Source organism: Myotis myotis, unplaced genomic scaffold, assembly GCF_014108235.1.
Source record: "Myotis myotis isolate mMyoMyo1 unplaced genomic scaffold, mMyoMyo1.p scaffold_m19_p_12, whole genome shotgun sequence".
In the NCBI taxonomy this organism is placed as follows: domain Eukaryota; kingdom Metazoa; phylum Chordata; class Mammalia; order Chiroptera; family Vespertilionidae; genus Myotis; species Myotis myotis.
This window is the reverse complement of record NW_023416316.1, coordinates 48,308,808-48,335,150: the sequence shown is the minus strand read 5'-3', so window position 1 is coordinate 48,335,150 and position 26,343 is coordinate 48,308,808. Positions and strand designations below refer to the sequence as shown.

The window sequence follows — 26,343 nt, the reverse complement described above, 5'->3', positions numbered from 1 at the left end:
AGCCGTTAACTTGCTCCTTCGCTGGCACCTGGGTTCTGGGCACGCCCTCTAGCCTTCGGATTTTGAGCGGTTACGAGGCCGTCCACGGTGGTTGCAGTTTTGGTCCTTGTTACGGGACACTGGGGGCGAGCGACTCCTCAGTTGTAGCGGGTACGGTTCTGTGGTTTTAAAAAAAACGCCAAACATAAGACCCTGGCGTGCACTTGTAAATCAGCGGGCGGCCGCGGCCTGCGTTTCTGAGGAAGCACGTAGGGAAATGAGCCCGTTCAGTGGCGCTCACTGGGGCGCCGCCGGCCACGCGGCCTGGCGGGGTTGGCCGCTCTGGGGACCCTGCTGCTTCGCCAAGTCGTTTGCCGCCGCCAGGCCCGAAAGCTACCTCAGCTCGGAAGCCACTTCCGGCGGTTTCCCGCCGCTGGGCCGAGGCGGCGGCCCCAGGCCCACAGGCCTTGGTGCTGCTGGGGTCGCCCTGCCTGGCCCGCGGGGCTCACCCCGGACCTCTCGCCACAGGGGTGCGGGGGCCGCCAGCCGAAGGGCCCCTCCTCCGAACCGGACGGCTCCGTGCGTGCACCTTCCGTTTAGTGCGCTTCTGGCCTACGGGCTGCAGGGCCATGGAAAACAAAGGCTGCGGAACGACACGCCTCGGAAGAAAGAGCTCCAAGATCTTACTAGGAATAAATTCTCTTCAGAAATAGGCCCAGCGCCGCGTTACCTAACAGTAGGCCTTTTTAAAAGTGAAAATGTCTTCAGAAGGAAGAGAGCATATGAAAGTAGAAAAAATATATCTATAACTGGGACTTTACGTGGCTTGAATGTTGAGACCGGTGCTAATTATTACCATAAAGGCAGAGCAACATTTTTGTAATAACCTATTAACTACAAAAAAAAAAAAAAGCCTGACACAGGAAGGGCAGGGAAAATATATATATATATATTCCTTTTAATAGACTATATATATATATAGAGAGAGAGAGAATCTCTGTCCTTGCCGAAAAGTTTACCTTCATCTATATCCTCTAAATATAATTCATCTTGTCTGCTCCTGATTTAAGTAAATATTGAGTCTTCATTACATGTGTAAATAACGATAATGGAGATATGTAAAGCACACTTATCACCTGCCCCAATAGGAGATAGTTATTTGCTATTAAAAAATATGCTATGCCCTTGTGGAGGTATATTAAGAATTTAATTCCCTGTTCACAATGAATTTACAATTGTAAGCTTTAGAAAGATGATATTAAAGAATAATTTGGTACTATACAGCACGCTTTGATGTGAACTTGGAGGTGAACAGTAAAATAAAAAAACTATATAGGTGCGGAGCAAATACTAAAGTGTATGCCACCAGTTATGATCCAATATTTGTTCAGGTTAAAGCAGCAATTAGAAGTGAGAGAAAGGGGACAGGAATGATCTGGGAGTTTTAAGGATAACGGCACAACTGGAACTGAGAAGGGAAGCATGTACATGTTCAGTTCCTGGATTGAGATGGACCTGGATTGTAATTCCAGTTTTGCTGTTTAAAGCATGATCTTGGACAAATTATTTGCTTCAATGTTCTCAGCGTAAAAGGGTGCTTATAATGTATAACGAACGTCAAGTGTTCAGCGTAGTGCCTGTCCCTTGGTAGCACACAAATTATTTTCATGCTATTATTATGGAAAGGATTTAGAATCTAAAGCATACTCAAAGAGGAAAGGGTGCTTAAGCAAAGACAGAAGGTATGCATTTTTTACAGGTGGGAAGAGGTTTCGTATCCAAGAAAGGTTGACTAAATAGAAAAAGGCAGAGTGTGAAAATTAGCATTCAAAGCAGTCTATTTTGTGAGCCCCAGGGAGAAACTAAGGTTCTTAAGGAGTCCACTGATGTGGTTAAATATGCATTTGGAAAGACAGCAGAGGAACGTGGAAGGATGCCTTAGGGGAAAACTAAGGGATGAGAAGCAGGGGGGTTGTTGTCAGGAAGCTTAGAGAAGAAGCAGTCGTGTCAGTTTGGGTGAAATCTGTGGCAGTAGGTAAAAGAAAGGATAGGTTTCAGAGAATTGTCGGAAATCAAGCCTATCAGACTTGCAGAGTGTGTGGAGAAGAGGGATGAGGAAAACAGGATGCCGAGAATAATCCCCAAGTTTCTAATTTGGGAGACTTAATGGCTTGGGTAAATGGTGATACTCTGAACGAGAAGAGAAAGCAAGTTGGAAAAATGCGGTGATTTCTGTTTGACCTGTGTTGCGCCTGAGATGGAGCTATCTTACAACAGATGGAACTATAAATCCAAAGTTTTGAAAGGCAGTAGAAAAGTTCTGAAAGAAGAACTAGTCAAGGTCTCCTGTATTCACTTCCAGTGGTGATTTCTCCTTCCCAATGGGGTGGGACTTATTCATGAGAAAGCCTTTGGGTGGGGAGAGGGGGGGACTACTGTCAAAATTGGGTATCTACCAGGACTGTAGGATCTCTGTTATTCTAATCAAGATAGATCTCAAAGGATTGGCAGGTCAGAGCTTAGAGAAGTGGTTCTCAACCTTCCTAATGCAGTTCCCTTTAAGACAGTTCTTCATGTTGTGGTGACCCCCAATTTCATTGTTACCAATTGACCATAATTAAAGCATAGTGATTAATCACACAAACAATATGTAATTATATATGTGTTTTCCGATGGTCTTAGACGACCCCTGTGAAAGGGTCGTTCGACCCCCAAAGGGGTCGCGACCCACAGGTTGAGAACGGCTGGCTTAGAGGTATGAGAGACAGAAAAGACATTATTTGTCCTGTGCAGATCAAATTAATTACATCTGGAAACAATATGTATAGTAAGTTACTTAAGATATAAATAATAAATAAGTGATTCTATATGTAGCAAAATACAGCCTGCTGTTTCTCCACACAGTACATATTGTAATGAAGGCTTTCTCTCCTGCCCTATGATAGTGTTGTTGCCTGCTTCGTTCAAAGCTTCCCAGTTGTAAAAACAAGATAGAAGTTCTCTGTCAAAAACCATAATAGCAGACAGTTTAAACATATCATGCCTTCTTACTCGATGCATAGCTGAACCAACTTAGATGTGAACAGTAAAATAAAAAATAAATTATTTATATGGATGCAGAGCAAATACTAAATGTTAGGTTAGGTGGCTCAGGAGGCGGCGCAAGAAATAGAGTCCAGTGAATCAGAAAAGAAAGGAAAGGAAAAGGTTTATTCTGCGTCCCCGGGAGACCCACGTACCCCAAGGACAGGGCACGTGGATTCACGCCAACAGGGAGGGGGGCGCTTTTTTATACTGCGGTTGGGTGAGGGGCGGGGACATGAGCTGAGGAATTCTCTGCTGCAGGGAATGGGCGGAATATTCAGGACGAAGTTCTTATCTGTGTGGGGGTATGTGAATTCAGGGAGAAGAAGCTGGTATCTGTGTCTGGCACCTTGATCTGTGAGAAATTCCAGGGGAAGTCCATTATCTTGTCATGTCTGCATGTATCCGATCCTGGGCTCTCTCCGACCTAACACTAAAGTTTATGCCACCAGTACTGATCCAATGTGTGTTCACGTCTAAATAGGCAAAACAGAAGAGTAAAAGATTGACTGTAGGACTAATTATTCTAGAATCTTATCACAGCTTAGAATATCTCCTTTTCTTAGTTCAAGTTCCCAAAGAACTTTTACTAGTATATATATCGAAATAGTGAATTTGAATATGCTCTCTGAAGCTATGGTTACTACCTTTTCAATGGCACCTCTGTGCTGATTGTCTTCTTTTTTGCTCCTCCAGGGCCACTCTCAACCTGCTCTCTGTCCTGGGGTCCAAGGACAAGAAGTACATCAATGGGGTCAGTGCTTTCAGGCTTCTGAGCTTGGCTAGTGGGAGGAAGCACAGACAGGAAACGCAGGATGAGAAGAGAATGAGGTCAGTATATTTATTTCCCTGGCTTTCTTTCTGAAAGGTTACCTCCAGTTGTCTGTTGCCTTTTTGGGAAAGCACTACTCACGCCTCTTAAAGTGGCCTGCTCCACATGACTCACTCTTTCATGTTCTGGAAACCTCTCTCTCCTCTTGTTGCTTTGGATCTAGGTGTAACAGCTTTATAGTCTTAGGTTCATGCATATTCCATTCGTTTCCTATAACTTTTTAGCTCATACCCTTAGAACTGGTCCCTTGGGAGAGGGAAGGAGAAACATTAAAGTACCTTAACTGGAAGTTTTCTGTTACAATCTCTAATGCTATTTTTAAAAGAACTACATGTTATAAGAAGCAGATTAGAATTTCCATAGATTAAAAAGCACTTCATATTGTGGCTCATTACTTAACCTAGTCATATTTTATTTTAAAGTGTGTCCTCTTTAATAGAATCACTGATTTTTACTGTGGACATCTACTTTAGAGATCATTCTGGTCTGACCTCTTTAAATGAGAAAATGATTGGACAAAGGCATGCAATCAATGAGTGACAGTGTTAAGAGCTTAAATCCTCAGTGTCCTTCCTCTCTAGCCAGTGTTTTTTACCCTTCAGTTGCCCCTCTTTTGTTTCTCTGGAGGGTTCCCCCTTCACCTGGTTCTGAGAATAATCCTCCTTGTGAGTGCCCCTGGTTCTTTGGAATATTTGATGGCTCAGATAGGATTGGGAACTTGGGATTCTCATTAAAGACTTACAATTTAATCCTGTTTTCAATCACATGCCTTCTTCTGCCTTCTGAGATTGGTCCTTCCTATTGCTGAACCTTTCTGAGAATCTTTGGATCAATTCAGTTTATATTTCCTGGAAGGCATTTAGGATTCAACTTCTGATAATGGGGTCAATTTAGGGTTCAACTTCCAGTTACAACTTGCTCTGTAAAACAAATTTTAGAGGTTTAAAATAACAACCATCACTTTCCTATTGCTCACAGTGGGACAGGAATTCTGAAATAATTCCGTTGGAAAGCCTGGGTTTAGCTCAGAATCTGTCAATCCATTGCAGTCAGATACAACTAAAACTGGAAGAATCAGGACCAGGGCAGTTGAGAACGAGTTAGGAATCTCTCCCATGAAAATCTCAGGGCTAGATTCTCTACATCAGTGGTTCTCAATCTTCCTAATGCCATGACCCTTTAATACAGTTCCTCATGTTGTGGTGACCCCCAACCATAAAATTATTTTCGTTGCTACTTCATAACTGTAATTTTGCTACTGTTATGAATTGTAATGGAAATATCTGATATGCAGGATGTATTTTCATTGTTATAAAATGAACATAAAACATAGTGATTAATCACAAAAACAGTATGTAATTATATGTGTTTTCCGATGGTCTTAGGCGACCCCTGTGAAAGGGTCGTTTGATCCCCAAAGGGGTCGCGACCCACAGGTTGAGAAACACTGCTCTACATGGTCTCTCTCTGGGCTAGTTTGGGCTTCCTCACAGCCTGCCTGCCTTAGAGCAGTAAGGCTGTTTACACAGTGGTTGAAGACTTCAAAGATGAGACTTCCAGTGAGCAAAGCATAAGCTTTATTACTATTTATGGCCTAGTTTGAAAGTCACATAGTGTCACTTCTACCATATTCTTTTGAACAAAACACAATCAATTTCAGGGGGTGGACCAGAGACCCTCACCTCTCAATAGTAGGGGTGTCAGCCAGATTGTAAGAAGAGCATGTGGGATGGAAGATATTGTAACCATTTTTGAGAAATAGAATCTGCCCCACAACTCCTCCATCTAATTTTTTCTATGTAATTTTTTGTATGACCAAAAAGTTTTTAAATTATGAAATACATCAGTCATACAAAAAATATAGAGACAATAATATAATGAACACTTTTTTATTTACCACCTTGCTTTAGAAACAAAACATTTCAAATAGTTAAAACCCCACTTTGTGTACATTCCTCTTTCTCTCCTTTTTCCAAAGAGATAAACATTGCCCTTAATTGGGTTTTATTATTGGTATATCTGTCTTTTTACTTTTAATAGTGTACATGTATCTCTAAACAATAGTAAATTGGGGTCTTTTAAATCTTTATTTAACATGATTCTTTGTAACATTGAAACATTTTTTAAACTCAGTGCTATTTTTCTGAGATTTATTCATGTTGATATTTAGTTCTAAACTTATGTAAAGGCTCAAATGGTAAATACGTTAAGTTTTATGGGCAGACAATCTCTGTTATAACTACTCATTTTGCAATTGAAGTACAAAAGTAGCTCTATTCCATACGTAAATGAATGAATGTGCCTGTGTTCTGATAAAACTTTATTCACAAATGTAGGTGGCAGAGTATAGAATTTGTCCTGTGGACATAGTTTACTGATCCAAGCTTAAGTATCCTATCTAATAAAAGACAAGAAAAGTAATTAACCGTACCTCCGCTACACTTCCCATTTGCTAATCAGCGAGATATGCAAATTAACTGCCAACAAAGATGGCGGCTGGCAGCCACGCACCTGAAACAAGCAGGAGGCTTGCTTGCTCTAGTGATGGAGGAAGCCAAGGTTCCCCGCCTGCCACAGCCTGCTCTAAGCGCCGAAAGCAACAGCTCCGAAAACAACAAAGTTTCAATTATAGAAGCCAAATAAACTTCAGATACCTGCTTTCAGCCAGCCGCGGCCTCAGAGCTGGGAGCGCCAGTTACGGCAACAAAGTTTCAATTATAGAAGGTAAATAAATCCCAGAAAAAAAAGAAAAAAGAAAAAAAGGAGAGGCTGGGAGCTTCAGTTGCCGGCCAGCCTGAAAACAGCCCTCAGCCCCTCACCCAGACTGGCCAGGCACCCCAGTGGGGACCCCCACCCTGAAGGGGGTGTGACCAGCTGCAAACACCCATCAGCCCCTCACCCAGGCTGGCCAGGCACCCAAGTGGGACCCCCACCCTGATTCGGGTCACCCTTCAGGGCAATCCAGTGGCCCCCACCCATGCACCAGGCCTCTATCCTATATAATAAAAGTGTAATATGCAAACTGACCCTAACAGCAGAAAGACTGGGAATGACTGGTCACTATGACACACACTGACCAGCAGGGGGCAGATGCTCAATGCAGGAGCTGCCCCCTGGTGGTCAGTGCGCTTCCACATGGGGGAACACTGCTCAGCCACAAGCCAGGCTGATGGCTGCCAGTACAGCGGTGGTTGTGGGAGCCTCTCCTGCCGCCTCAGCAGCGCTAAGGATGTCTGACTGCAGCTTAGGTCTGCTCCCCGCTGGCAAGTGGACATCCCCCGAGGGCTGCCGGGCTGCCAGAAGGATGTCTGATTGCCATCTTAGGCCCAATCCCTCAGGGAGCAGGCCTAAGCCAGCAGGTGGTCATCCCCCGAGGGATCCCAGATTGTGAGAGGGCACAGGCCAGGCTGAGGAACCCCCCCCCACACCCCGAGTGCACAAATTTTTGTGCACCGGGCCACTAGTCTATATTACTAAAAGAGAAAGATGCAAATTGACCATACCTTCGCGATGCCCACCAGCCAATCAGGAGTGAGTATGCAAATCAACCCAACAAAGATGGTGGGTTAATTTGCATACACCGGTGCAGAGCGCCCGGGGTGGGGCGGGACGCATGGTGACGATGCAGGTGTTCCATACAGTCCCAGCTGCTCCAGGCCTCTGGGCAGTGTGGGAAGGAGGAAAGGCAGCTCCGGGCCAGAGCAAGGGTGGTGCTGGCAGCCAGGGGAAGGAAGGCCCATTCTTGCACGAATCTTCATGCTGTGGACCTCTAGTCCACATCTACACTAATAAAAGAGAAACATGGTAATTGGCGTACAACCGCTACCCTTCCCATTGGCTAATCAGTGAGATATGCAAATTAACTGACAGCCAAGATGGCGGCCGGCAGCCAGGCAGCTTGAAAATAACATGAGACTTGCTTGCTTCAGTGACGGAGGACTCCAACGTTCCCTGCCTGTAGCTGCAGGCCTCTGAGCTGGCAGTTTGAAACATAGTTACAAAAATAGAAGCTAAACAAAATGCCAGAAACCAGCTTTCAGCTAGCCGGGATCTCAGACCTGGAGTTGATACAGATTTTCGATTGTAGAACCGAAACAAACCAGATACCTGCTTTCAGGAGCGAAGGCCTAAGAGCTGGAGCCTCAGAGCTAAAGCTGGCTCAGAATAAAAAAAAAAGAAAAAGAAAAAAAGGAGCAGTTGGGAGCTTCAGTCCCAGCCTGAAAACAGCCCTCAGCCCCTCACCCAGACTGGCCCGGCAGCCCAGTGGGGACCCCCACCCTGATCCAGGACACCCTTCAGGGCAAACCAGCCAGCCCCCACCCATGCACCAGGCCTCTAATCTATAAAGTAAAAGGGTAATATGCCTCCCTGGACTGGGATCAGTGGAGCCGCGAGGCCTCCCGGCACCAGGATCAGCGTGACAGGGGGCAGCGCCCAAACTCCCTGATCGCCCTGTGGCTGTGTGTGTGACAGGGAGCGGGGCCACAACCTCCCTATCGGCCCTGCACTGTTCCTGACAGGGGAAGGCGCCCCAACCCCCTGATCAGCCCTGCTCTGTGCCTGATAGGGGGGAGTTCCCCAACCCCCTGATTGCCCTGCGGCTCTGTGTGTGACGGTACGGCGCCCCAAGCCCCCCATCCCACGGGCCCTGCTCTGTGTGTGATGGAGTAGAGCCATAACCTCCCCATCAGCCCTGCCCTGAGTGTGACAGTGGTGGTGCCCCAACCCCCTGATGGGCCCTGCTCTGTGGATGATAGAGGGCAGCGCCCCAACCCCCTGATCGGCCCTGCTGTGTGTGTGACTGGGGGCAGTGCCCCAACTCCCCTATCGGCCCTACTCTGTGAGTGACGGGAGAGCTCCTCAACTCCCTGATCGTCCCTGCTCTGTGCGTGACAGGGTACGGAGCCCCAGCCCCCCCTGATGGGCCCTGCTCTGTGCATGACAGGGGGCAGCTCCCCAACCCCCTGATCGGCCCTGCTCTGTGTGTGACAGGGAGTGGCGCCGCAACCTCCCCATCGACCCTGCCTTGAGTGTGACGGGACGGTGCCCCAACCCCCCAATCGGTCCTACACTGAGGGTGGCATCACAACCTCCCGATCCGCCCTGCTCTGTGCATGACAGGGGGCGGCGCCCCAACTCCCCAATCGGCCCTGCTCTGAGCCCGACCAGGGGCTGCACCTAGGGATTAGGCCTGCCCTCTGCCACCAGGGAGCAGGCCTAAGCCAGCAGGTCGTTATCTCCCGAGGTGTCCTAGACTGTGAGAGGGCACAGGCTGGGCTGAGGGACCACCCCCCCCCCCCCGAGGGCACAAGTTTTTGTGCACCGGGCCTCTAGTATATAATAAAAGGCCTGTGACCGTAATGCCGTGATGCTGTAATGACCAAAGACCAGCCACCAGGAGGTGCATGGGGCACCTCTTGGTCCCGTGGCCCACAGGCTCAGATCACAGCAAGATGGGCAGGGCCACATGGCGAAGAGGGCACGGGGGATGGGTGCTTTGTGGGCGGGGGCGGGAAGCCCAGCTTGGGTCCCCAGGTGGTGAACGGATGTGCTCCTGCCGCCAGGGGAGGGGCAGGGCGCACGCGGCAGGTGGGGGGCGGGGTAGGCAGCACACAGGGAAGGGCTGAGCTGGGAGAGGGATTGAGGCAGAAGGTAAAAGCTGTTACTAAGGGAAAGACCCAAACGGTTTGGAGCAGCCAATGGTCAGACACTCAACACTGGGGAGAGAGGAATGAGGACCAGCCAGGCACAAATGAGCTCGAAAGGCCTGTGGTGGTGGAGTCTGGGGTTCCGCCCTCCCCCGACCCCCGCCTCCACCCCCCACTCCCTTAGGGCATCATGGGGCGCAGTCAGTGTCCCCAGAGCATCACAAGACACCAGCAGCATCTGCAGAGTGTGAGAGGTGTCACAAAGTGGTGGACATGGCCCTGATGGCAGGCTAGGCCTAGGGGACCCTACACCCTCACGATTTAATAGTGCACTGGGCCCTTACCGGTTTGGCTCAGTGGATAGAGCATCGGCCTGTGGACTCAAGGGTCCCAGGTTCAATGCCGGTCAAGGGCATGTACCTTGGTTGCGGGCACATCCCAGTGGGGAGTGTGCTGGAAGCAGCTGATCGATGTTTCTCTCTCATCGATGTTTCTAGCTCTCTGTCCCTCTCCCTTCTTCTCTGTAAAAAAATCAATAAAATATATTTTAAAAAATAGTGCACTGGGCCTCTAGTACAATTTATGACACTTCAGATATACTGTGTTCTCTGAAAGTTACTTTAGGTTACAATCCATCCCTAACCCCATCCTTATCATGATCCTCTGCCTTAAGAAGAAATTTTGAGAAACACTGATCTAGGAGAAAAATTGACAGATTTGCTGGACTTTGATTTGTGGAACACTTCATTTCATTCCAGTTTTTATCTTGAGGGTAAGGGTCAGTAAACTCCTGCCTTTAGACCCCTCTAGCCATCATCTTTTGAACTTGGCCTGTCTCTTTCTTACCATGCCTTCTCAGCCTAGAAAACTTAAACTCAAATGTCAAGATCTCCCTCAAATGTCACTTCCTGCAGGATGTTTTTTCTGATACCTCCCAGGTGAAGGAAATGCTTCCTTTTTATTTCCCTTAGTCCATATCTCTACTCTAACACTTAACTTAGAGCTGTAATTATTGTTTGTATGACTGCCTTCCCCATTACATTCCCCCCTACCTTTTTATTGAATTTATTGGGATGACACTGGTTAACAAAATTATACAGGTTTCAGGTGTACAATTCAGTGAACACATATCTGTTCACTGTATTGTGTATTCACCACCCATTACATTTTATTCCCTAGAGGATAGGGACATATTCTATTTATCTTTGTTTCCAACACAAAGCTTAGAACTTGGTACCTAGATATATTTAATTAGTGGTTGTTGAAGGATGAAGAGAGGGAGGGAGGTCACAGTTCCATAAATGTGCATAATCTGCAGGCCTCTAAAGGCAGAGATGACTGTTCATCATTTTTACCTTAGAGCATTTCTTCATGCCCTCCCACTTCTTCTTTTCAGGTAGGTAGATAAATCATGTCTTCCTTTATACAGATAACCATAATTTTTGCATAGTAAACACTTTACTATACATTTTCTTATAATCTGAATCTCTAGGTTCTAAGAGGTTGAACACATTCAAAACTATCCCTATTTATGAAGAAAGATAAGAAAACTGAGATAATTAAAAATAGATATTTTTCTAGATTTCTTTAGAGGGAAAAATGCAATATTTCAATCTGTTGACTTTAAGCAAATAGCCAGATAGTTCTCCAACAAAATGGGTTTATTTGGGAACAATAAAGAATCGTAGTCAGGCCATGTAGTCTAATGGGGAACCATACACACATCCAAAGAACAAAGGAGAGGAGCATTCTTTTATAGAGGAAAAGGAAAGTTCAGACGCTGTTGTAATCAGAGTCCATTGGAGGAAACAGAGTTCGAAGTGTAGTGGCTTTTCATTGGCTGAGTTTTAACAGTCTTTATTGGTTGAAAGTAGTTGCAGGCAAAGAGAAGATACTCATTCTGCCTGTTGGAGTAGTAGAGTAGAAAAACATCTTCCTATTGAAGCTGGAAAAGTCTCTCTTCCTGTTTAGAGTGATTGACAATGAGTGACAGGCCCTCCCAACCCCAATTTAAGTGAGATTTCTGTTTATTAATCTCCCAGTCTCACTAATACAATACTTAGTTTGCTACTAAGATTATTGCCTGTGAAGAGGAAAGGTTATTGATATTAAAATGATTTCTATTGGAAGGTATTTTCCCCTGGTTTTCCAGTTGAAAACACATGTTGACATTATTTTGTTGATTTGCATGAGCGAGAATCCTATATAACTTAATCTGTATCTGTTTAGTAATTCATTTGTTTAATGAAGATTTGATGAAGATGGATAGCGTGATAGGCCTGAATTTAAGTCGGATCTGCGCATTACCAGCATTATGAAATTGAGCAATGTATTTAATTTCTCTGAGCCTTGATTTCTGTATCTGAAATGGGTATAATACATCTCAAAGTGCCTTAAGAACCTAATGAGACAAAGTCTCATTGTATAGGCACTCAATAATGCTTAATTTCCTCCATTTTTGTTACAATATCTTAGTGCATTCAATCAATAGAATTTATTTTAATTTTCTGTTGGTGATTTGAGACAATAAAAAATTTGAAATGGGAAGCATTGTCATTTAAAAAACTATATTAGCCTGACCGGTTTGGTTCTATGAACCAGGAGGTCACAGTTCAATTTCTGGTTAGGGTACATGCCTGGGTTTTGGGCTCGATCCCCAGTAGGGTGTATTGCAGGAGGCAGCCAATCAATGATTCTCTCTCATCATTGATGTTTCTCTTTGTCTCTTCCTCTCCCTTCTGTCTCTGAAACCAATAAAAGCATATTTAAAAAAAATTTTTATAAGCATATTAGAGCTTTGGGTTTATTAGTTTGAGAAAACTCTTTTCTATATTGTCCAGTCAGCTCAAGATGGACATAAATTATAAAGTGCTAACTTTTGCTTGGCAAATTTACATATCTTATTACCATTATTTTTAACCCTCACTTGAAGATATTTTCCCATTGATTTTTAGAGAGAGTGGAAGAGAGAGGGAAAGACATAGAGAAACATCAATGTGAGAGAAACACATCGATTGGTTGCCTACTACAAGGCCCTGACCAGGGCCTAGGCCAGGAGGAGCCTGCAACCGAGGCATGTGCCCTTGACTGGAATCGAATCTGGGACCCTTCGGTCCACAGGTCAACGCTGTATCCACTGAGCCAAACCCGCGAGGGCAAGTTTACATATCTAAATTATTTTGGTGTTTTGTTAATTCAACAGGTGAATCATAATGTTTTAAGGTACTTGAAGCAGCTTTCTATTCTCTTATGAAATCTCAGAGGATTTTCAAAACTCAAAAAGATCCATTGTCTTCTCTCTGCCACTCCCAGACTCCAGATTTAAGACCTAAAAGAACTTTGTAAGGCCCCCAAAATCACAATACAATGCAAAAAATACTTATAACAACATAACAGTCTCATTTTCTCCCTGGTACCTGAGATGATATTTACACAATGCAAGTAAACCAAATATGTACATCTAATGCATTCCTTCCAACTATATGTTAAAATTGCGTTTTGTAAGGTTTCCATACAGTGAGAAAATTTTGTTGTATTTTCTAGGTTGTTGAAAGATAATTTTATAGGATATCTAGCCTAAATATTTTCTTTTATAAAATGCCATGGAGATTTTTATGATGAGCACTAATGTGATTTACATATTATGAAAAATTTTAGCAAAAGACTATGTTACACTGGGAATTATGAGGGACTGCTCTGGGCAAAATTATAACTTTTCTTGGTTATCAACTGTCTATCTGTAAATTGAGATGAGTAGGAAAGGTAGGACAGGTATACCTCAGAGATATTACTAGTTTAATTCTAGATTACTGCAGTAAAGTGATTGTAGCAATAAAGTGGGTTGTAATATATTTTAAAAATTTTTATTTTAATAATTTTTTATTGTTAAAGTATTATATATGCCCTCTTTTTTCCCCATTGATCCCCTCCAGCCCACCCCTGCCCCCACCCCATGCCTTCACCACCCTATTGTCTGTGTCCATGGATTATGCATATATGCATACAAGGTCTTTGGTTCATTAACTCCTACCCACTCACCCTCCCCTCCCCTCCCTCTGAGATTCCGCACTGTGCTCCATGCTTCCATATCTCTGGATCCACTCCATCAGTTTATTTTGTTACTTAGATTCCACATATGAGTGAGATAATGTGGTTCTTGTCTTTATCTGACTGACTTATTTCACTTAGCATGATACTCTCCAGGTCCCTCCATACTGTCTCAAAGGGTAAGAGATTCTTCTTTTTTACTGCTGCATAGTAATCCATGGTGTAAATGTACCACAGCTTTTTTTATCCACTCATCTGCTGATGGGCACTTGGGCTGTTTCCAGATCTTAGCTATTGTAAATTGTGCTGCTATAAACATAGGGGTGCATACATTCTTTCTGATTGGTGTTTCTGGTTCTTAGGATATATTCCTGGAAGTGGGATCACTGGGTCAAATGCAGTTCCATATTTAATTTTTTGAGGAAACTCCACACTGTTTTCCATAATGGCTGCACCAGTCTGCATTCCCACCAGCAGTGTATGAGGGTTCCCTTTTCTCCACATCCTTGCCAGCACTTGTCATTTGCTGATTTGTTGATGATGGCCATTCTGACAGGTGTGAGGTGATACCTCATTGTCATTTTAAATAGCATCTCTCAGATGATTAGTGACTTCGAGCATTTTTTCATGTCTCTGAGCCATCTATATGTCCACTTTGGAGAAGTGTCTATTTAGGTCCGTTGCCCATTTTGTAATTGGGATTGTTTGTCTCTTTTTGTTAAGTTGTATGAGTTCCTTATATATTTTGGATATTAACCCTTTTTCGATGAGTCATTGCCAAATATGTTCTCCCATATAGTGGGCTCCCTTTTCATTTTGTTAATGGTTTCTTTTGCTGTGCAGAAGCTTTTTACTTTGATGTAGTCCTATTTGTTTATGTTGCCCTTAGTTTCCTTTGCCCTGGGACAGTGATGGCGAACCTTTTGAGCTCGGTGTGTCAGCATTTTGAAAAACCCTAACTTAACTCTGGTGCCGTGTCACATATAGAAATTCTTTGATATTTGCAACCATAGTAAAACAAAGATTTATATTTTTGATATTTATTTTATGTATTTAAATGCCATTTAACAAAGAAAAATCAACCAAAAAAATGAGTTCGCGTGTCACCTCTGACAAGCGTGTTATAGGTTCACCATTACTGCCCTAGGAGATGTATTCATAAACATACTGCTACAAGAGATGTCTGAGGTTTTGCTGCCGATGATTTCTTCTAGGATTGTTTTGGTTTCCTGACTTACATTTAAGTCTTTTATCCATTTTGAGCTTATTCTTGTGTATGGTGTAAGTTGGTGGTCTGGTTTCTTTTTCTCTTTCTTTCTTTCTTTTTTTTTTTTTTTTTTTTGCATGTCTCTGTCCAATTTTCCCAACACCATTTATTGAAGGAGTTGTAATCTTTTTGCTGGTGGAAGATCTTGCCTTCAATTTGTAATAAATAAATAAATAAATGCAACATCTGTGAAGCATAATACAGCAAAGCACAATAAAGCAAGGTGCAATTAAATGAGGAAGGCCTGTATTGGATTAGAGTAAATCACTAGCTCTTAGCTAGTGATGCAATGGTTCAGAGCTTAAGCTTTCGAGTTAGCTTTAAAGTTAACTGTGTGAAGCAAACCTCAGTTTCCTCAATTGTAATCTATTAGGTACCTAATAGCTTTGTTGTAAGAATTAATGAGCTATCATATGTAATTACTTATCATATCATTAGTGAATGTTGACTGCCATTATCAGCAGCAGCTGTTGGCAGGACTCAGAAGCAATTGATATATGCTATTCATAATGATAATTAAAAATTCCTTCTCCATCAAGTACTTGTGATATACTTCTTGCATTTGTTAGTTTTTGCTGCATAATAAGCCACCTCAAAACTTAGAGGGTTAAAACAACAACCATTTATTTAACTCATTATTTTATATATCAGCAGTTTGGGCTGGGCTCCACTGAGCAGTTCTGCAGGTCTCAAGTGATTATTGGATGGTCTAGAATAGTCGCACCTTAGATCAGCGGTTCTCAACCTGTGGGTCGCAACCCCTTTGGCGGTTGAGCGACCCTTTCACAGGTGTCGCCTAAGACCATCCTGCATATCAGATATTTACATTACAATTAAGAACAGTAGCAACATTACAGTTATGAAGTAGCAATGAAAATAATTTTATGGTTGGGTCACAACATGAGGAACTGTATTTAAAGGGCCAGAAGGTTGAGAACCACTGCCTTAGATGATTTGTCTCTGTTCCATATGGGTCTAGCTTGGACTTGTTCACATGGTGGATATGCAGGGTTCTAAGAGAGCCAGTGGCCTAGGCTCGGAATTGGCACCAGAGTTTATTGACTAAAGAAAGTTTCAAGGCTAGCCCAAATTTAAGGAAAGAGAAAACGAGTTCCCCTTCTTAACAGGAGGAGCTACAAAGACTCATTGCAAAGAGGTAGGCAGGGAAATAATTATGGCCATTTTTGTAATTAATTTAAAACACAATCTCCTACTAACCCTAGTTGTAATAGGTTGCCCAATGGTAAATTTTTAAGGCATTAGTAATCTTATTATTGTATTTCTCTTGATCTTCTAATCTCTTCGTCCTACCACGTTATTTCTGTAAGTGTGCTTCAAATATTTGCTGGTTCAGACTGGATTTTTTTGTCACATGACCAGTTGATGCCAGTAAACTTTGATTTACCTCAAATTTGTGACCCAGAATCATTTTATCTAATCCAAGCTAAGCCAAAACTATATACTTTCTTGAGTGACCCCCTCAGAATATATCATGGTACCATCTGAAAGACAGTAGGAATGATTGTTTTGTTTGTTTTAAATCCATAGCAATAAAAATTACTTTTAGGACTATCACAATAATATTTAGTTTCTTAAAACTTATCACAAATTACAGTAGAATTAATAAAGATAAAAAGACTGACAATATCATGTGTTAACAAGAATATAGAGCAAGTGGGACTTTCATATATCGCTGGTGGGAGTGCAAATTGATTCAACCAAATTGGAAACCTGGGCAGTTTTTACATACCTACTACCCTAGGAGCAATTATATATATATATATATATATATATATATATATATATATATATATGCAATATAAATTAGTGCATATATCCAATGAAGTATGTACAAGAATGTTCATATTGGCTTCAGTTATAATAGCTCCAAATTGGAAACCACTAAGATGTCTATAAATAGGAAAATGGATGAGCAGTTTGCAGTATATTCATACCATGGAATACTACACAGTGATAAAAAAGAATGAATTACTAATAATGCCACATGAGTGAATCCCAAAAAAATTATGCTGAGTAAATGAAACCAGGCACAAAAACTACATACAGTATGATTCCCTTTATGTAAAATTCAAGAAGATGCAAATTTAATCCATAGTGTTAGAAGTCAAAACTTTGGGGAGTGGGGAAATTGGTGGTGCTGACTAGGGAAAGCAAAAAAAGGAAATTTTGGGTGATAGTGATCCTATATAATAAAACCCTAATATGCAAATAGAACAAAAGGCAGAACAACCGGTTGTTATGATGCACACTGACCACCAGGGGGCAGATGATCAACACAGGAGCTGCCCCCTGGTGGTCAGTGCGCTCCCACAGGGGGAGCACTGCTCAGCCTGAAGCTGGGCTCATGGCTGGTGAGCGCAGTGGCGGTGGCAGTAGTCTCTCCTGACTCTGCTGCAGGCGGGCGGTAAGGAGCGAGGGGTCCTGGACTGCAAGAGCCCTAGACTGCGAGAGGGATGTCCCGGACTGTGAGAGGGCGCAGGCTGGGCTGAGGGACTCCCCGCCCCCCAGTGCATGAATTTCGTGCACCGGGCCTCTAGCATTCTATATTATGATTTGAATGGTGACCACAGGAGAGTTTATATATGTAAAAATAGTGAACTATACACTTATGTAGATAGTACATTTTACTGTGTGTATAATAAATGTTTGTACTAGTATATGTCTATACTCACATAATTATATAGATGCCCTTCTTAGAAAAAGTAATTTTTAATATCTATTAATTGTATTAATGAAAACATAAATCCTACCCTTGGCCTCAGGGTTGATCTGTATAGAGAAATAAAAAGCTTTCTGTTCTTCCTCCTCCTCTTTCAGAGATTAATTAGGGAGAAAGCCCAATAAGAATTTGATCTGGTCAAAAGTAAGGAAAAGCTAAATTTAAAAGCTTCTGCAGGTTCTGTCATTAAAGATATTGATGAGAAGTTGGTAGTTGTGTTTTATTTTAAAAGTTATGGTAGTGTGTGTATGCATGTGTGTGAATATGTATGCATATGTGTGACCATGTGTGTGCATATGCTCTGTGAGCACATGTGGTGAATGTGTATATACATGTGCATTTTCTGCTAGATTTCCCTAGGAGGAGTGAGGAGGCATAGCTTTCCTCTAAAATAGCAAAGGTTTCATGAAAGGGTGTACTGCTTTGAGTCTCAAAATTCTGCTGAAGATCCTGAGTGTTATTATTATAGATATAAATGCAGATACGGGGAAATGTTCAGTTTCAGATTAATTGCTCTGGGTGGAACACAAAGCCTAAGACTAGTACATTACCTCCTATGTTAGGGAGTAGGATATTTCTAAAGCAGGATTAGCATTTCACTGTGAATAAAAAAGGAAGGGCTCTCTGGGGCAAAGTAAACTTTGAAGGAGGATGGTAGAAACAAGTCTAGGAACTGTGGTGCTCTCCCAAGGGGGCCCTTATTTCTGTTCCTTTGGACCTTTAACATCCATTTCTATGTCTTTTCTTACATTGTAATTCACTTTATGTCTCTCACAATTCTCTAGAAAAGCCTAGTAGCCATTCTGTAGCCTTATATTAGTGGTGTTGTGGGATCAGTGGGCAGGGAATCAAGAGAAAAGGCAGTAAATGGAAGAGCAACTTTATCACCTCGCTTCTTCCTGAGGCCAATGTAACTAGAACCACAGGGTTTTAGTAAAGGGGAGGATGATAATCCTAGAATTCTCAAGGCCATCAAGAGTGAAGTGAACCAAACCCCACTATTGTAGGGGTGGTTGTGGAGTTACGTGACAACAGATAAGATGTTGTAGCATGGACAAATGCAGGAGGGGATGGGATACCAATCCCTGAGGTGAGGCAGGTGAGGGGGCGTGGAGTGAGCCAACAAAGGCTCACAGTGTTTTAATATCTTTAATAAAGAGACTGGAATGACATGTGAATGAGATGATAGGAAAGAATGAGACCTATTCGATTTTTTTTCATTTGTTGAAATATACCTTGTGTATATTTTAAACAGTCAAAATAAAGAGCTAAAATGCATTTGCATTTAGCTTCCTGATATAATGAAATTATGCGGACAAATTGAGGAAGATACAAATTTTAAAAGTGAGGTTATACTCAAAAGATATTACCCGTGGACACAGACAATGGGGTGGTGAGGGCCTGGGGTCGGGGGGATGATGGGAGCAGGCTAGGAGAGGTTAATGGGGGGGGGGGGGAGGAGGACCTATGTAATACTTTCAACAATAAAGCCATATATATATATATATAAATAAATGAATGACATGATGACATGGAAAAAAAGATATTCCTTGAGGATTTCAGCTATTCTGAATTATTCATAGATCAGTGTGTGTGTGTGTGTGTGTGTGTGTGTGTGTGTGTAGGGGGGAATCATGGATTAGAAATGAATGTGATTAAAATTGGCGCATATCTTCAGCAACTTTATCCAAAGTCAGCAAATATGCTAAATGAATTTTAATTGTCAAAAGGTCAAAAGGAACTCAAGGAGAGTGAATGCATTTGAGTCAGGGACATGCCCTTGTTAAGATTTTGTATTCAGTAACTTCAGTAAAGCAACTCTCACAATATTGCTAGAAGATTTTTATATGTCCCACTAAAGGCCTGATGCACAAAATTCTTGCAAGAGTAGGCCTTCCTTCCCCCTGCTGCTGGCACCGGCTTCCCTCTGGCACCCAGGACCTGGGCTTATCTCCGGCTGCTGGCAGGCACCCAGGATCCGGGCTTCCCTCGCAGCCCCGGCTTCATCCGGAAGGTCATCTGGAAGGATGCCCTGTCTAATTAGCATATTACTCTTTTATTATTATAGTCTTGCAGTTTAAGTAGAAATAGAATAGATGCCCCTGAATGTCTCTTTTGAAGCAGAAAGTCCAATCGGACCAATGCTAGAGGTAGTGTGGTACACAGAGGAAGTATGATTTCCCTGGATCTCTTCTGGGCTTAGTCCCAATCCATATATAGTGATTAGCATGATAACTCTGAATGTGTCCCAGTTTGGGAGCAGTCAATTCAACCATGGTGTAGTCATTAAAGTATCTGGATCCACGTGGTCATTCTATTTGCTACTATGTATAGAATCAGTTTATCATTTTCTAGTAAATTATTTGCAAGATTCCTAAAGTGATTATTTTCTATTCTTATTGGTAGGCATTTATCTGTGGGTTAAAAATACTTGGTCAGCCGAAACCGGTTTGGCTCAGTGGATAGAGCGTCGGCCTGTGGACTGAAGGGTCCCGGGTTCGATTCCGGTCAAGGGCATGTACCTTGGTTGCGGGCATATCCCCAGTGGGAGATGTGCAGGAGGCAGCTGATCGATGTTTCTCTCTCATCGATGTTTCTAACTCTCTATCTCTCTCTCTTCCTCTCTGTAAAAAATCAATAAAATATATTAAAAAAAAAAAAAAATACTTGGTCATTTAAATACTGGATGATGTATTATTAGTGTGCTAGGGTTGCCATTAAAAATACCATAAACTGGGTGACTTAAACAAGAAAAAATTTATTTTCTCATTGTTTGGAGGCTGGAAATCTAAGATTAAGGTGTTAGTCCTGGGTGGTATGGATCAGTGGTTAGAGCACTGGCCCTCACACCAAAGGTTCTCGGATTCAATTCTGGCCAAAGGCATGTACCTGGGTTGCAGGTTTGATCTCCAGCCTAATCGGGGTGCATATGGGAAGCAATGAGTTGATGGGTCTCTCTCACATGGATGTTTCTTTCTCTTTCTCTCTTCCTTTCACTGTCTCCAAAAATCAGTGGGTGAGAATTTTAAAAAATGTGTTGGCAAGTTTGGTTCCTCCTGATGCCTGTCTCCTTGGCTTGCAGATGTCTGCCTCCTTGCTCTGTCCTCACATGATTTTTTTCTGTCTATATGTGTGCATCTCTGGTGTCTCTTTCTTATAAGGATATCAGTCATATTGGATTAGGGTCTCAACCATATGCCCTTTTAACCTTAATTACTTATTTAAAAGTCCCAAATACAGTCCCATTGCAGGTTAGGACTTGTTGATCTGAAAAACTAAACACTTTATTCAGGAATGGCAGAGAACTGCAATTTGGGACATGTAAGCTATGGCAAAGAGAGGTACATTCTTTTATAGAGGAAAGGGAGGAGCTGTTATAGACAAAGAGTTCATTAGATAAACTGGGAGTTTGAAGTGTAGTGGCTTTTCACTGGCTGGGCCATGGTCCAGGGGAGGAAAAAAATCTCCCTACTGGTAGGGTAGCAGAGTCGAAAACAATCTTCTTGTTGGAAATGCAAGGAACCTCTCTTTATGTTTGGGACAGCCCACAATGAGTGGTAGGGCATGGGACTTTCCCCTTCTGGCTATCACAACTCCAATGTTGGTTGAGTTCTCGCTTTTTAAAAAAATATATATATATTTTGTTGATTTTTTACAGAGAGGAAGGGAGAGGGAGAGAGTTAGAAACATCGATAGGAGAGAAACATCCATCAGCTGCCTCCTGCACACCTCCTATTCGGGATGTGCCCGCAACCAAGGTACATGCCCTTGACTGGAATTGAACCTGGGACCTTCCAGTCTGTAGGCTGACACTCTATCCACTGAGCCAAATTGGCAAAGGCCCTTTGTTTTTTTTTTTAAAAAACATATTTTTATTGAGAGAATCATTGATTGGCTGTCTCCTGTATGCCCCTTACTGGAGATCAAGCCTACAACCTGGACATGTGCCCTGAATCAAACCATGACTTCCCAGTTCATAGGTTTACACTCAACCACTGAGTGACGCTGCCAGGCTATGGCCTTTGTTTTAAGTCTGTTTTGTTCAGTAGAGTATTGCTACCCCAGCTTTTTTTCATTTTCATGAAATATCTTTTTCCATCTCTTTACTTCCCGTCTGTGTGTGTCTTTTGATCTGAAGTGAGTCTCTGTTAGACAGTATATGTATGGGTTTTGTTTGCTTTTCCATTCAGTCACCCTGTGTCTTTTGATTGGGGCATTTGATTCATTTGCATTTAGATATGTATTTATTGCTATTTTATTCATTTTTTTTCTTTTTCTTCTTGAAGAAGACCCTTTTTCTGGTAATACTGGTTTGGTGGTGATGGACTTTTTAAGGTTTTTCTTATCAGGGAAGCTCTTTATATGTTTTTCTATTCTAAATGATAGTTTTGCTAGATAGAGTAATCTTGGTTGTAGATCCTTGGTTTTCATCACTGAATATTTGTGCCAGTTCCTTCTGTCCTAAAAAGTTTCTGTTGAGAGATTTTCTGACAGTCTTATGGGAGCTCCCTTGTAGGTAATTAACTGACTTTCTTTTGCTGCTTTTAAGATTCTCTTTTTGTCTTTAAGTATTGGTATTTTAATTATGATGTGTCTTGGTGTTGGCCTCTTTGAGTTCACCTTGTTTGTGACTCTCTGTGCTTCTTGGACTCGTGTGTCTGCTTTCTCCACCAAGTTAGGGGAGTTTTTTGTCATTATTTTTTCAAATAGATTTTCAATTCCTTGCTCTTTCTTTTCTCCTTCTGGCACCCCCATAATGCAAATGTAGTTATGCTTGATGTTGTCCCAGAGGCCCCTTAAACTATCCTTTTTATTGTATTCTTCTTTCTTTTTGCTTTTCTGATAGGTTTTCTGCTACCTTAGATTCCAAATTGCTGATTTGCTCCTCTCCTTCATCTAATCAGCTGTTGTTTCCCTCTTATGTATTCCTAATTTCAGTTATTGTATTCTAATGCTGGTGTGTATTTCTCAGCATCTAGAAGGAGTTCAGGAATCTGGAGAAGGGGCTGTGGTAAATTATTAAAGATTCTAGAGACGAAACATAATTTTGGAAGGCATTTTGGGGAGCCAGAGGAGACTTAGCTAAAGAAACCTGAATCTCCGGACCCCTTGCTCTTTATTAACACAATTTGTCTTAAGGCAAAGTATATATACATGTCAAATGTAAGTTTGGTATACAGTAGGCATTGTTGGATTGGGGGAACTGCCTTCGCTGTTCAGGTGTTTGGCCATCAGGAGGCAATAACATGTAGATTGAAATGCTCTCAGCTGTCTGGCAGCAAGCAATCATTTATGCAAATCTTTAGGTGTGGGGAAATGCCCATAGCCATTTCCAGCAGGCAATCCTTAAGGTTCCATCAACCTTTTGATGAAACTTCTTGCATTTATGACATGCTGGTATTAGCTTCCAGCAGTATTCTTCATTTCTGACTATTTTTTCTTTTCTATCTCCATTTTTATGTTTTATATCTCTTTGTTAAAGTTCTCATTGAGTTGATTTATTCTTTCCCTAAGTTTGTTGAGTATCCCTATAAATAAGTGTTTTGAACTCTGCATCTGATTGACTGCTTATCTTCATTTTATTTAGTTCTTTTCCTGGAATTTTGTCTTGTTCTTCCATTTGGGACATGTTTCTTTGTTCATTTTGGCTGCCTCTCTGTGTTTGTTTCTTTGTATTAAGTAGGGTTTTTATGCCTCCTGATCTTGACCTTATGTAGTGGGTGTCCTATGGGGCCTAATGGCACATCCTCCCCAGTTACCTGACTGGGGTGCTCCAGGTGTTCCCCCCCGCCCGCCCCCCCCCCACACCTATATGGGCTGTGTGCACCCTCCTGTTGTAGTTGAGCCCTGATTGCTATTGGCAAGTCAACAGGAAGGATTGACCTCCAGGCCATAAAAGTGTGTGTGTGTGTGCTTGCAGATATTTCAAAATGGCAAGAGCTGAGCAAAGACTAACCTACTGGTATCAAGGACTCGATGGGTCCTGGCCTGGAGGACTATTTTTAGAAGGAGTATTATCAGTTTACCTATTAACTTATTTAATTCAGGTTTGGTTGAGAGAGTTTCTACTAAACTGCCTTCCAATAAAGTACTATCAACTTTTCCTCTTATCAGTAGTGTATGAGAGTCCTCATCTCCTTCCACCCTAGTTTTTAAACTTCAGTGGCCATAGGAATCACTTGGAGAGCTTGTTAAAAATGTAGATTCTTTTTTATATATATATATCTTTATTGATTTCAGAGAGGAAGTGAGAGGGAGAGAGAGATAGAAACATCAATGATAAGAGAGAATCATTGATTGGCTGCCTCCTGCACACCCCTACTGGGGATTGAGCCCACAACCCAGGCATGTGCCCTTGGCCGGAATCAAACCTGGGACCCTTCAGTCCACAGGCTGACGCTCTATCCACTGAGCCAAACCGGCCAGGGCAAAAAATGCAGATTCTTGATACACCATTCTAATAGGTTCTGATCTGTGACATGTTGTAAGAATCTGCAAAGTATTAACCAAACATTTCTTATGCAGGGCTCAGTAAAAATATTTAACTCAAGGATGAGATTCTATGATTCTCATTTGTCCACAATCTTCTAACAAAATTTGTTTAAGATAACAGAATAACCCATACAGGTCATTTTCCCTCTTTGATTCAACCTATTATTTTTAGAAAAATGACTCTTAGGAAAAGAATTCTCTCTCTCAAAAAGAATTCTCTTAGTACTGCTTTTCTACAATAGAGATTTTGACAATCTAATAATCAGATTTCTTTAATAAATTGAAGCTAGATGTTTGAAAAGTTTGAATACATCTTAGCAGTAGGTGGCAGATCCTCTGAAGCACACCAAGTAGCACAGAGTTGGATAGGATTTGGAGGTAACTCAGGTTCTTGACTATATATTAAACACTTTCAGAGGGGCAAGCTCTCCTTAGTTTTTATGCAAGTCACTTTGCCATAAAGTTGAATTAAAATAAACTCACAGACAGGTAAATGGAGGAATTTATTCTTTAAAGATCATGTTTCTAGTAAGTCAATGGTACTAAAACCTGAATTTTTAATAAGTAGGAGGTAATGCCCATATTTCCTAAAGAACGGCAGCAACATAAGCTGTATTCATTTTTTTTTTTTTTGCATAATAGAAAATCAGAGTTAATTTATTAACACCTTTAAAGGTTTAAGGACTTAATTAATCTTTACTAAATTGTAGTATAGCTACCCAGTGTCTTGCAAAGTAGAGTTGGGGTGAGGGGATATTTATCAGGTTTTCTTGCTGTTTTGTCAGGGTTGAGGGAATGGTACCCAGCTGCAAAGGAAGATGATTTCTTACACGGGTGAATGTTTGTGAACTCCCTTGCCAACTTAGGACCCTGGGATATTGAGTTAGCCTAGAGAGCAAGGGCTAGCTTGCTGGAGTTAATGGATGTCAGAAAGGGAATATCCAGATTTGCAATGTCAGAGATATGTATTAGATACCAGAGTCCTTAGTTCATAGATGTACTCACAAAGACTATTTTCTTGATCAAATGCAGGCTCCTTTGAGCCCTCTATTTGACTAGGCCTCAACCTTGACCTATAGAGATTGCAGATTCTCAGCACAAACAATTTTATTACACTCCTGCTCCCCCCCTCCAACCCCTGCCCACCCCAAAAGACTTGAATAAGCTCTAGCATGATTTCTAACAGCTCAGGCCCATATATTTGGGATGATCAAGCACCCATTAACTTCCCTCCTGGGAAATCTCAAATCTGCCAAAATAATCTACTATTTGTTTCAGTTAACACCTGTCTCCCAGTGTCTATGCGAGGGCATGAGCCTAACTTTGATAAATACCAGTAGGAAAACTCAAATGGCCTAATCACATTGACCAAACTCCCTATGTGCTTTTTGTAATTTTTACTTCCTTAATTCTGTTAAACTCCTACTTATTCTCTCTTTCTAATCCCTTATTCTTCCTTTAGGACACCCATCACCTCTACATGAATCAAAGTTGAGCTTGGTTTACACTGGACTCTCTTTCCTGCTGCAGTAGTTAGTGAGTAAATCTGTTTTTACTGCCTTTAGTGTCTGGCTAGAATTTTAACTGGTGTCAAAGTTCTCTTTGACACTTTTCATACTAAGTTTGCATGGCTCTAATTGTGAGATATCACTAACCCCAACCCCACCCCATTTGTGCTATGGCTATACCAGACCTAGCTTTTGTGCTTTTTCCAATCCATTCAACCCCACAGGTTCCATGGTTCTTGGCCATTTGTCACAGTATCTCTAGGGCCTTGCCTATTCCATCCGGAACCAGTGGATGTCCAGAGGGAATGTGAAAGTACAGGGACATTGATGCTGTATGAAGCAAACTTAAACAAAGAGAAATGGGAAACAAGAAGGAGTCAGCAGATAAATTGTCCATCCTTTTTCTCCCTAGCAGATGATTTCAAGACACAGTATCCCCATATGGCCTTTCTAGAGAGTTCCCATGACATTGGGCAATTAATTCATTATGTGCCTTATAAAGCTATGGTCAGCTTAGTATTTGCCTTCTCTCCTTTCCTGACTGACTTCTCTTTTCCCCTCATTCTTGCTTCCTTGGGATTGTAGTTTCCATTAAAATATTAGCACAAAAGCTTTACCTCAGGCTCTGTCTTTTCTAGGGAACTGAGGCTATGAAAATGGATTCCAGGATTAGCCCTAAAAAGCAAATTCTCAAGGTAGAATTTTGGAGTTGGGTTGTCTCCTTGACTATAGGCAATAGAGACCAC

The 26,343-nt window shown here is 42.1% G+C and overlaps 1 long non-coding RNA gene across 1 annotated transcript; it reads left to right on the top strand.

The window, feature by feature from the left end:
• The first annotated feature begins 16 nt into the window (after window positions 1-16).
• LOC118667536 lies at window positions 17-26,343 on the top strand. Its single transcript, XR_004971308.1, has 4 exons — window positions 17-150; window positions 3,760-3,894; window positions 25,552-25,625; window positions 26,236-26,343. It is a non-coding gene; the product is annotated as an uncharacterized LOC118667536 (long non-coding RNA).